This window comes from Sinohyriopsis cumingii, chromosome 14 (assembly GCF_028554795.1).
Source record: "Sinohyriopsis cumingii isolate HCF-2022 chromosome 14, ASM2855479v2, whole genome shotgun sequence".
Lineage (NCBI taxonomy): Eukaryota > Metazoa > Mollusca > Bivalvia > Unionida > Unionidae > Sinohyriopsis > Sinohyriopsis cumingii.
In genome coordinates, this window is record NC_142974.1 from 105,201,179 (window position 1) to 105,212,595 (window position 11,417).

Sequence of the window (11,417 nt, forward strand, 5' to 3'; positions counted from 1 at the left end):
TGTAGCCTGCAAATGGGTTTGACGAGGTTATGCAAATAAAATCCATAAACTAAACAAGCCCGAATCCAAATCTCTGAAGGGAGTAGAAAACAAATGATGGGTATTTAGTTCATTGTTGGTGTTCTTCCTTCTATAAGTCGGTCTTAACGTTCCTTATAAAACCCAGAACTTTTTACCGTTGAAACATGACTTATGTTAATAATAATCTATTTCCAAAATATTCCGTACAGGGATACACATAAGTATCTACATACATACACACATACACACATACATACATACCTACATACATATTTATATTATTATAGTTTTCCTTGATTTAGTATAATGACTTAATACCAATAATCAAACGAGCACTAACTTTAACGAACGAGTATGCCTACAAACCGTATATAAATTGTCCCGTCATTTCGTCTGTAAGACGAAGAAAACCAGTAATGTCACGACGATGTCTGGATGGTGTGAACAATCGCCTGACGGCATATGGATACGTCGGCGCTGAAAAGACACATCTTTCAGTGAAAAAATTCGCCCTGTCCGTTCATACGTAATCGTCAGAAAACCGTCCATTTATGTTTATCGGCAGTCTAAATCGATTGAATAATACTTTAAATATAAAGCATAGATACGAAGCTATCCAACAGTATATACTATATATAGGTATAATGCCAAATAATCTTCATATGTCTGTCCGTGCGCCTATACATAATTTTTCCGTATGGGTAAATAACATATTGGGACAAATTTATATGTTTCTCGGAAGCATAAATCGATCTATACCGTTATATATGTATAAAAGCGCAAACTAAAATCGTTGGTATTGTTTCCTAAATATTGCTTTGATAATCTACTTTACGGGTAGTGAGCCTCATCACTTTGCTTGTGGACATACTTCCACATGTTTTGATGATAAAACCATATGAATGAAGCATACAGTCTGTTATCCAACAGTATATAAAATGTGTAGGTATCATGTTAAATACATCTTCATCTGTCTGTGCGTGCGCCTATACATATGTTTTCCATAAGGTACAAAAAGTTTTACCATTTCTATACAACCACATATTTGGACAAATTTGATATCAATTTATGTGTTTCTCGGCAGTCTAAATCGATCTATGTCATTAGATTTGTTTACAAATGCAATAAAAGTTCGAATTGTTTCCTCAATATCGCTTAGCTGAGCGAATCTACGGATATATATTTTCATCATATGTGGCTGTACCCTTATATATATAAAGCGTTTACAATCTTGAACATTTTTTCAGATCTATATTACCTTTTTCTAAGAGGATTTGGTCAGCATGTTACTACCATTTTAAAATATAACTTTGTTATTATTGAAACCACCACTATCCCCACCACACATAGAAAATCTGGAATAATTATAGTTATTTAGTCGTATGTTTTGGTACAGTTTATTCCTATGAATCCCATTAGTTTTCAGTTCCCGAGAGATGTAAATCATAACTGATACTAAACCTTCCTTTAGTAGGAAAACACAATATCTTTAAATTTAAAAGTTTCATATGTTTGATATTTCAATGTGCTGCGTACAAATTTATGCGAATCATCCTGAAAAGCCCATGAAATTATTCTGGAATATTATCGTTTCTGGTTGTCTACAATTGTGGTAAAATATTTATAACCCCGCCTTATGTAATTTTATGTTGTCAATTAACACTTTGTCGACCGACCATTTCTTGACTCGAATCAAGAACGAAAATGGAGAATAAATGATTTCATCCGTCTGAATATGGCGAATGTACTCCCACATGGATCTTGGTATAAGACATTATTATATGCAAAATGACGTAAAACGCAATGACAAGAAGAACAACAAATGAAATAAAGGGTATTGCCCAGTTCATATCGTGTGTGTGTGGGTTAGAGATGGATGGTGTGGTAAAAGTGTAACATGGAATCCACCCTATATCAAAATCCTGGTTTAATTATTAACTTATATAATTAAATAAACTAACCTCTTTTTACAGAAGAATGTGGATATGTACCGACCTCCGAGCTGTGAGAACATTATCCAAACACACCATATTTAAATGCGATGCAATTACAACTCAGAATGAAATTTGTTTGCATCTTCTGTTATCGACAGTTGCAAAAAAAGTTTTTGCAATTTTTGCAAATATCCGCTAGGAAATACCTTACAATATATATGGAATTTCTGCATCTAGTAATCATCATTTCACATGAATATTGTAACAACGTAATGTTCAGTTGTGAAAATGAAAATTTAGGCTAAAAATTGTTGTACCTTAAGAGTACTTCAGCAAACAACGTGGCATCATACGCACTTGACATTCTGCATTGAAAAATGATTTTTTTCCGTGTAAAATGTTTTGTTTCTTAGAACGGGTGCTTGTTCTTTGATATATTGTTTGTAAAATATCAAATGTATATTTAAACGCTAATATTAGCTAAATGTTGTGACTAATTTGTACGCACAGGACATGAAGGGTGCAACATTTATCACAACGAAAGAAATGATTCTTTCTTCTTTCCAAATAATTTCCACTGATATAAAATCTGTGATAAAAAGAACCTAAAAGGGGGCAAATGCTTCCAAAAGCTTGACGTTATTGAACTCGTTTCATAAATTCAATATGGAATCTTTACCCATTAGAGATCTATTTATCACATAGTTTAAGTTTATTGATTTTTATTCTGGATTATGCTACAATATTTAGGTGGATTTGACGTCTTAAAGACAACGGCAAATACGTAGAAAGCTACCGTAGTCTCTAACTGAAGATTGGATCAAGTGTCTACTATAAATGGAGCAGTGGATTAAAATGCTGTATGTGTAGTGAAGTCGTCAGCTGTTCTAATATTTTGAAGAATCATTTTAAGTACAGAACGTTTTGTGACAGGTGGTTCTTGCATTTGTTCAAGGTTGTTCATAAACAAATGCAGGATCCAATCATCAAACAGCAACTCGATCAATATAACGAGATGGACCAGAGATGGTTGAACGAGAGTAACACCGGTGACGAAATATGAATTTGCATTTTTTAACAGGACTGAAGAGGACATAAACGAGTTTGGATCGGGACAACTATAAAGATAGTTTTACCATGTTTTTGCGCAATAAATTTTGTTGCAAAAACTTTCCACTATCGGTTTTAAAGTTTCTGACTCGCCTAGTGACACCAGAGATATGTATGTCTCCAAGGTGGTTCTGAAGGTTTTTTGGACATTACCGAACAACCCGTCTACACAGCAGTATCTGAGGCATCCACCATCTCTATGACAACGCACATTCATCCGCAAACCTTTCAGCGTGGCATTCGACCATTTCAATATTCTCCACATTGCCCTGATTTAGCTGCAAGAAATTTTTGACTGGATCCTGTTGTAAAAATATTGTCTCTGTCAGACGATTTGGAATTCGCCATTCGGTCGGCCGTGAAGTATTCTCCTAAATTAACAACATATAAAACTAATACAAAATGTAATTTAATAATTGCAAAAATCAGAGTGAAACAGTGTGTAGAGTTGCACCGAGAGTATCCTGGGGGCTTGCAGTAACACAATGTTCGCTAATAAAGACCATTGTGTTTTTTCACACTTCTTTTTCTTAACTTTGTGACGTATGCTATCAACAAAGGTTTTAGTCTCTTGTGTTCGTAAGAGACTGAAAAAAGAAAAAAAAGAGATGAAACGAGTGGAATTTGCACGATACAAGTGTAATACCGTTGTTAATAAATTAATAATTGAAACCTTCTTGGAATTGATTTGGGTTAAATTGAAATATTTGTTTATGGCATCTCCTCACCTCATAGATAAGTAACTCTTCTAGGTATATTTTAAGATATCGTCAAGCTGTGAGATACAGAGTGTGTTGGGTGGGATGGGTGAGGTATATACATATACAAGGAAACATAGCTCCCATGTGAGAAGATATAGTGGTATCATGACTACAGCATCGATGCAATATATACGGACAAGTTGGATATATCAATGTTTCTATCATTCCTTTTTAATGTCGCATTTTGAGCTATTCACCATAATGTAAAATTTTAAGATCGATCAAGATATTCAATATAGCGTTTTGAAGCTAATTCATGATTTAAATCTTCGGAGGAGTCTCGACATCATTGTGTTTTCTTACTAAATCCATACTGCCATTGTAGAAATAAATACCTCCGTATTGCATCAGTTTTAAGATATTCTTCCAACATGTATATTTCTTTAAACACCATCAATGTTTTCAAATCTTTCTAACGTTTTTAAGATTATTAGAGAATGTTACCGTGAATTGTGTATTATCATGTTTAAACAGTGTGCAAACCCCCTCCTGAGAAATCATGGACGATCAATGAAACGATAGAAGCGGAAGTTGGACAGAACTACACTTACAGATGCCGAGATGGACTAATTTTGAAAAGTGGTCAGAATCCGACAGTCACGTGCCTACATGATGGTAGCTGGACATCGACAAATGTTACTTGTGGTAATTGAACAATAAATTTAATCAGTAATATTGGCAAAAATAAAAGCTTAATATATTATTCACAGATTACCTTTTTAATAAAACCATGTTACGCAACGAATGTGATAGCATGACATGACCATCCAGTTATGAAACGTGTCGAATTTTTTCAAACGTCGGCTGGCCAAGGCTGCATAAATATGGATTGAATATCTCTATGAAATGCTACAACGATTTTGGTATGGCTTAGGTATAGATCAAGGTAACGACCATCTAACGACTCGGGATAAAACAGAAATGCAATTTTGCATTTATTATATACTCCCTCTTTTGTCGCTCTAAGTAGAGATTACGTATAATGCTTTCTATAAATTGTCATTCATACCAACTATGAATATCAGTAGGCATAAGTAAGTGAAAATATATATAAAAGTAAGTATAATTTGAGCATGCAAATGAGGCAAAGTAACTGTAGATTGAACAGCAGTACCGAACGCTATATCAATCATGTATGACTCATGAATATTGTAAGTAATCAAAAGGCAGAAGTTATTTAGAACAAGTGAAAGATTGCAGTCTGGTGTGAAATGCAGAAATAATAAAAGTAAACGTGCATAGGTTAAGGACGTGGATTCTGCACCATTGGTAACGTTCGTAATGTGTAAATCCAGTCCCACAACGTCAACTATTATGGTAGCATTAAATACCTCCCCAGAAATACATTGTCATAATTCTTGCTGTTGCTCATCCAGCCGGCATAAGGCCCCACTGTACTTACACGTGCATGGTCTATTGTTGATAGTGGCCGTGGTACGTGTACCCGAGCTGGTTATCAACACTAAAATGAGAAACTCTTTATTGGCAAAGACATGTGTGTCCCGTTCCATGTTTCTCATAAGACAAGAGATAACAATAATACAGAAGTAACTGTAAACTTCTTAAGAGCAAGTTAAGTTTGTTCTAAACAAAAAGGACGCACGTATAGCGAAGTTTTCTTGGAGAAGTAGGCTGTATATTTGTGAGTTCAATAATGCTTAACTATAACAACAGAGCCAACAATACTATATGAAATAATTATTAGTCTTTACCTACATATATAGATTATTTGGATTATGTCGGAAAAGGAAAGCAGATTTCTATTGAAGTTTATAAACGCATGATTAAACTTTAAATTGCGACGAGTAAACAGTGCACCCCCCAAAAAAGAAAAGCAACAATCACACCAAAATAACACACCATAGAAACAAAACAGATTAAACTGAACGACTTTAGCTTCTTGTTTTATGATACATACCTAAGACAGGTTTCATATTCGGAAAGAAACATACTCGAAGACAATGTTCCATATCGATCGCAATGTTTAATATTAACTGAGTAAGTATTTTAACGCTTTGGAGTGTATTTCATCATTAAATCCATACAGACATTTTAGTTGTAATAATACCTCATTACTAGGATAGTTGTAAGATATTATTCCGACCTGTATATTTGTTTGATACCTTTCTAATATTTATAAGATTGTTACAGAAGGTTGGCGTGAAGTATGTATTATCATGTTTGAACAGTATGTAAAAACCCTCCTACGAAATCATGGACGTTAAATGAGACGGCAGAAGTGGAGGGTGGACAGAAATACACCTACAAATGCCAGGATGGTCTATCCGGGAAAAGTGGTCTGAATCCGGCAGTGATGTGTCTACAGGATGGTAGCTGGTCAGCGACAAATTTTACTTGTGGTAATTGAACAAAACAAAACTACAGTAATATTCGCGGTAGTAAATCTTAGATTCTTTGCAAAATACATTCCTTAATATCATGATTTACGTCAGAAATGTGGTCAGAACATCACCTGATCCTCAATTTATGCAACTTGCCTAATCTTTTCAATCTTGTCGCCAAGGTTGCAAAATTACGGATTGAACATTTGTATAAAACATTACAGGTAGTTTGAAATGGCATAGGAATAGGTCCAGATAATCGTAGGAAACACGTCCTTTTTTACGAATGGGGATCAAACATGAATACAGTGTTCTTGTTATATGTTTATTATTTTTCGCCATGAAACGTAAATTGAATCTAAAGTGGCTTCCGATTCATATATTTTCACTCAGAGTAACGAAGAACATCAGCAGGCAGAAGTATGTTAAAATATCAATAAAAAGTAGTTCCAATTTGGGCGTGTGATATAACGTTACAGAAAGAGCGACCGTACCGAACACTATATCAGTAATGTATGGTTGATGAATCAAATATGAATATCATAAGACGGAAGATAGTGCAGACAGCCAACAGTTCGAGTCTGAGTTGTGCGATGCATAAATGATAAAATGCAATCGTGCATATGCAAGGATGTTGATTATATGAAATTGGTCACATTGATTTATTGCTAATCTATTTCCAAGCCGTCAAATATTGAGCTTGCAGTAAATAGTCCTCAGAAATGTTGATGTTGTTCATCCACCTGTCTCCGGCCTCCCTGGACTTGAAAGTGCATCACACATTATTGATAATGGCACCGGGCCAGGTTATCAACAGGAAACGTAGAGACTATTCGTTTGCAGAGACATTAGGGTGCTTTTCATCATTCTCATGATTAAGATGATATTTTTGTAAATTGGTGAATGAAAGAATTTTGAACTACAACAAGGAACCATCAAAACCATTCGTTGTTTCTTGTAACTTAAATAATTTCTAAGTCTTTACTTATAGATATATTTAGTTTGTATTATTTAACAATAAAGGAAAAATGTGCAATAAGTGAAATAAATTTCTAAATTTATTTCTTCAGGGTCATTGAAGAGGATGAATCTTGGCACCACATAATAATAGTCAAGAATTAATAAAGTGTGTTTGACATGTATGAAGTATTTGCTTTTCCCCACACATAAGGCACCCATTTTTTAATCACTAATGTATTTTCCATGCATGAAGTTTCCATATTTCAAACATTAATGCATTTACAATGCACGAGTTTTCAACATTGAGAAGCAGCGTATGATCATCGGCAGCGAATTTAACGTTTACCTTTATGGAAATGTTTTAGAATTGTTCATGATTTTTGACAGCAAAAAACTTCAAAGCACCAAAACAATAATTTGTGATATTTTCCTCACATTTGTTAATAATTTATTTTAATTGTACATAAACGTTTTTAAAACCGATCACGAGACTGCTTTTGCATATATAAACACCGTGTAATGACCATACGTGTGTTCTAGTCTTGCACGTGGGAAGTCATTCTGAATGACCGACATTACCTTCTATGCTTAATCGGGCACGTACATATGCCGTTGATGAATGCTTGGTATAGTAAAGAAAAAGATTCAAAGGAATTTAAAATGTTTAGATAAAGATTTTAATTATAATTTATTATCTATATTCTTAGTTTTTGTTGAGTTTAAAAAGTAAATCTCGATAAGTGAACAGTTAAATCATATTGATTTTGATAATGTTAGCTTCTCGTTTTATATTCATAAATATTATAGGCTGCATATTGAAGAACCACACTAAAATGCTATAATGTAATGTTCCTAGTTATAACTACATTTTGCTAGAAGAGATGTAAGTTATTATTTCGACTTGTATATTTATTCTAACCCCATTAATTTATTGCATACCTTTCTATCATCCATAATTTTTTTTTACAGTAAGTCAGAATAATGTATGTATTATCATGTTTACACAGTGTGTAAAACACCTCCTGCGAAATCATGGACGATAAATGAAATAGCAGAAATGGAGGTTGGACAGAACTACACCTACAGATGCCAGGATAGCGCGTTCTACAAAGGTGGATCTAATCCGATAGTCACATGCCAACATGATGGCAGCTGGACATCGTCAGATTTAGTTTGTGGTAATTTAGCAGTGCATGTCATCACATGACTACAATGTGATCTGGATTAATAAAGCCACAAAATGTTGTCCGTTTTATATTATTTAATAGCACTTTACGACATAAAAATAAATGAGGTCATAATTCATGGCATCGTTTAAGGCAAAGACATAATGTCGGAAACATCGGAATTTTCTGAAGAATATGTTCATTACCTTAACTTTATTGAATAAAATTAGTATATTTTTGATACGATCAATGGATCTGATATCTGTGTATTTTTGGTCATTGTCATGAATCTCGTTGAGCTGTTTTTATCTTCTGTTAGCAGAAGCTTGGAGTATATTCAATTAGTTTCATAAGTTTCGTATCAAATGAGTATCCATCTATGAAGGCCTACATATTGCTTCATGACGTTACCGTCTATTAAAGAATATTGCATTGCATTAGATTACGCTTGAAACAAACTTCGTTTTCATACGCACATCCGGGAATGAAATTAATTATTTTTATTTAAATTGTACTTTCTACACTACCAAACTCATACTAGTTTTAATCTTTTTGTAAAAACACAATAATCAATAATTAAAAGCATACTACAACAAATAACTTAGAAAGGTGATTTCAGAAGACCGTTTATTCAAGGAAAACAAAACAGAAAAAGAAAGTCTTTTTGCCATTGGCTGAAAATTGATTGTCCATGTTTGTAAACAAAGACATAAAGAGGGCTGATGAGCTATTCCTCGCATGCTTAACTTCAGTTATCAGGATATAAAGCTAATTGCATGATACAACCTTTAAGTCTTTCATCATTTATTTTTCACGGAGTTCACCGCAGTAATATTGTCTCACAAGACGTGCCACTGAAGGTACACAGGTTGGCATATGGTGATTAAGCAAACTGTTACACATATGACGCTTGTAAACAAGACCAATACCTCTCTAAAGAAGTAAAGAAGTTGCTAATGAAGTATTTCTGGTATTTGGCGATTTGTATATTTTATATATCCATCATCTTGGCAGACACACACACATACGCAGATGTTTTTGTGATTACTTGCTAAAGGCAGGCAAACACATATCAACATTGTAATTCAGTTTACAATTATTTGTACAAAGGTGTTACTATGCAGTATTGTAAGACGTAAAATTACCAATGCTCATTGGAGCACTTCCAATGTCGAACTCTTCAGCTTCGTATATTGTTGCATATTGACGGGCTTTTACATTTCAAAGGGAAGTAGTTCGTGCATGTAGTCCATAATGCCGTAACGTTCTATCAGTTAGTACCTTTTAACATTATCTAAAAACAGGAACATTCATTCTTTGTTTTGTGCTGACGATAACTTGTGGCTGAACTTATCTGGAAAGCACTTTGTTCATATTGTACGGCTAAACGGGGATCCCGGAGAAAAGTATAGACATTTGATGGGCAATGACATCCTATCGCACGAACCGGAAATGAAATCGATCTTGGGAATGTAGACATGCAATTTAAACGTTCTTTAATTCCTTTACTCTCCAGGTCCCATGACATTATATTGCACCTCCGTCTATTGCAGTTGTAATTCTCTAAACATGTCTAAGGTTTTTTAATGCAATTGAGATTTTGTTCCTGAAGAAGGCACACTATGTTTATTGTATCGAAACCATCATGTTGAAACCTCACAGTTGGTATTGTAGTGCATATTTGAAACATATAAGTCCTTATAATACTTTGGAATACTTTGCATATGACATATCCATCTTGCTTTGTTCTCCAATCTTGCATGTTGTGCAAGTATTTCATATCTGTTACAATGTTGAACTAGCAACTCCTGATGAGATTTAGTATAGCGATCATATAAATAGAAACATAAATACATTAATATTATTTGTAAACACATTGCACTCATTAAATGGAATCTACACAATGTAGCGGTGTTCAAATCATTATTTTATATTTATCCATGCCATGGATACGGGAGCCAAATAGAAGAATGTTTCCTGTTCAAATGTAAAAGACAATGCGCTGATCTATGAATCTGATGTGTTATCGGAGAGTATCGTATATAATATAATACAATAATACTGCGAGTCTCGAAATACAAATAATACAATTGTTATCATATTGTTATTGCTTTCAGGTAGAAACACTTAACTGGAAAGGTCGATAATTGCGTATATTCAGCTTCGTCATGTGGGCTAAGATGTAGAGCATTGGCGATTGAAATAGCTAGTTTCGGTTAGACGGGGCAAAGAACAAAATACAACTCAGGAAATTTGGTACATTAGGATTATTTAAACTGATATTTCAGTCATATTGGATGCTATCAACTGGCGATCTCCAAACAAGATCGTGAATAGATGTTTAAGTATAACACAACTCAGCGCAGGGAAACGTAAGACATAAGTGTGTACTGTTAGTTGCTGGCGATTACGTTTGAGGTAGAGAAAACAAACAACAGGTTGGGATAAGGAAACCATCTGGGCAAAAAATGTACAACACTGGAAACGATACTAGTGATTTATTTAAGCTCTAAAATCTACATTTAAATTGTTACAGGTATATATTAGATTTATCGTTATATGATTATATAATGTATGTGCAATTTCCGACGGGAATAATAATTCTGATATTGATAGCAATAAAATGAAATGATCTTTGTGCATTTCAGTATGTATGTATGTGTGTATGTGTGTGTGTGTATGTATGTATGTATGTGTGCGTGTGCGTGTGTATGTATGTATGTATGTATGCATGTATGTATGCAAGTATGGATGCAAGTATGTATGCATGTATGTATGCAAGCATGTATGCAAGTATGTATGCCAGTATGTATGTATGTACGTACGTATGTATGTATGTAAGGATAGCAGAAGACACTTCCTTGAAGAGGCTGACATTATTTCTTTCTCATTTAGTTAAACAGAACTGGACACAGGACACTATCTATCCAAAAAACATCCAAATGTCTGCGGTAATCAGTAATGAGACTGGAATCGATTTGTTGAAGTGCATGCAACAATGTGACGACAAAGCGAACTGTTTGTCCTTCTTTTATGATAACCACACTGGCCACTGTGTGTTGTCCTCTTCATTCCGACGAGGAATACCACAGGGTTTACAACTTTCTGATGGACTGGTCTATT

The 11,417-nt window shown here is 34.2% G+C and overlaps 1 long non-coding RNA gene across 1 annotated transcript; it reads left to right on the forward strand.

Moving 5' to 3' along the window:
* Positions 1-4,306: 4,306 nt before the first annotated feature.
* On the forward strand, positions 4,307-11,417 carry LOC149784548 (uncharacterized). The gene is made up of 4 exons (XR_016414159.1): positions 4,307-4,471; positions 6,016-6,186; positions 8,136-8,306; positions 11,190-11,417. It is a non-coding gene; the product is annotated as an uncharacterized LOC149784548 (long non-coding RNA).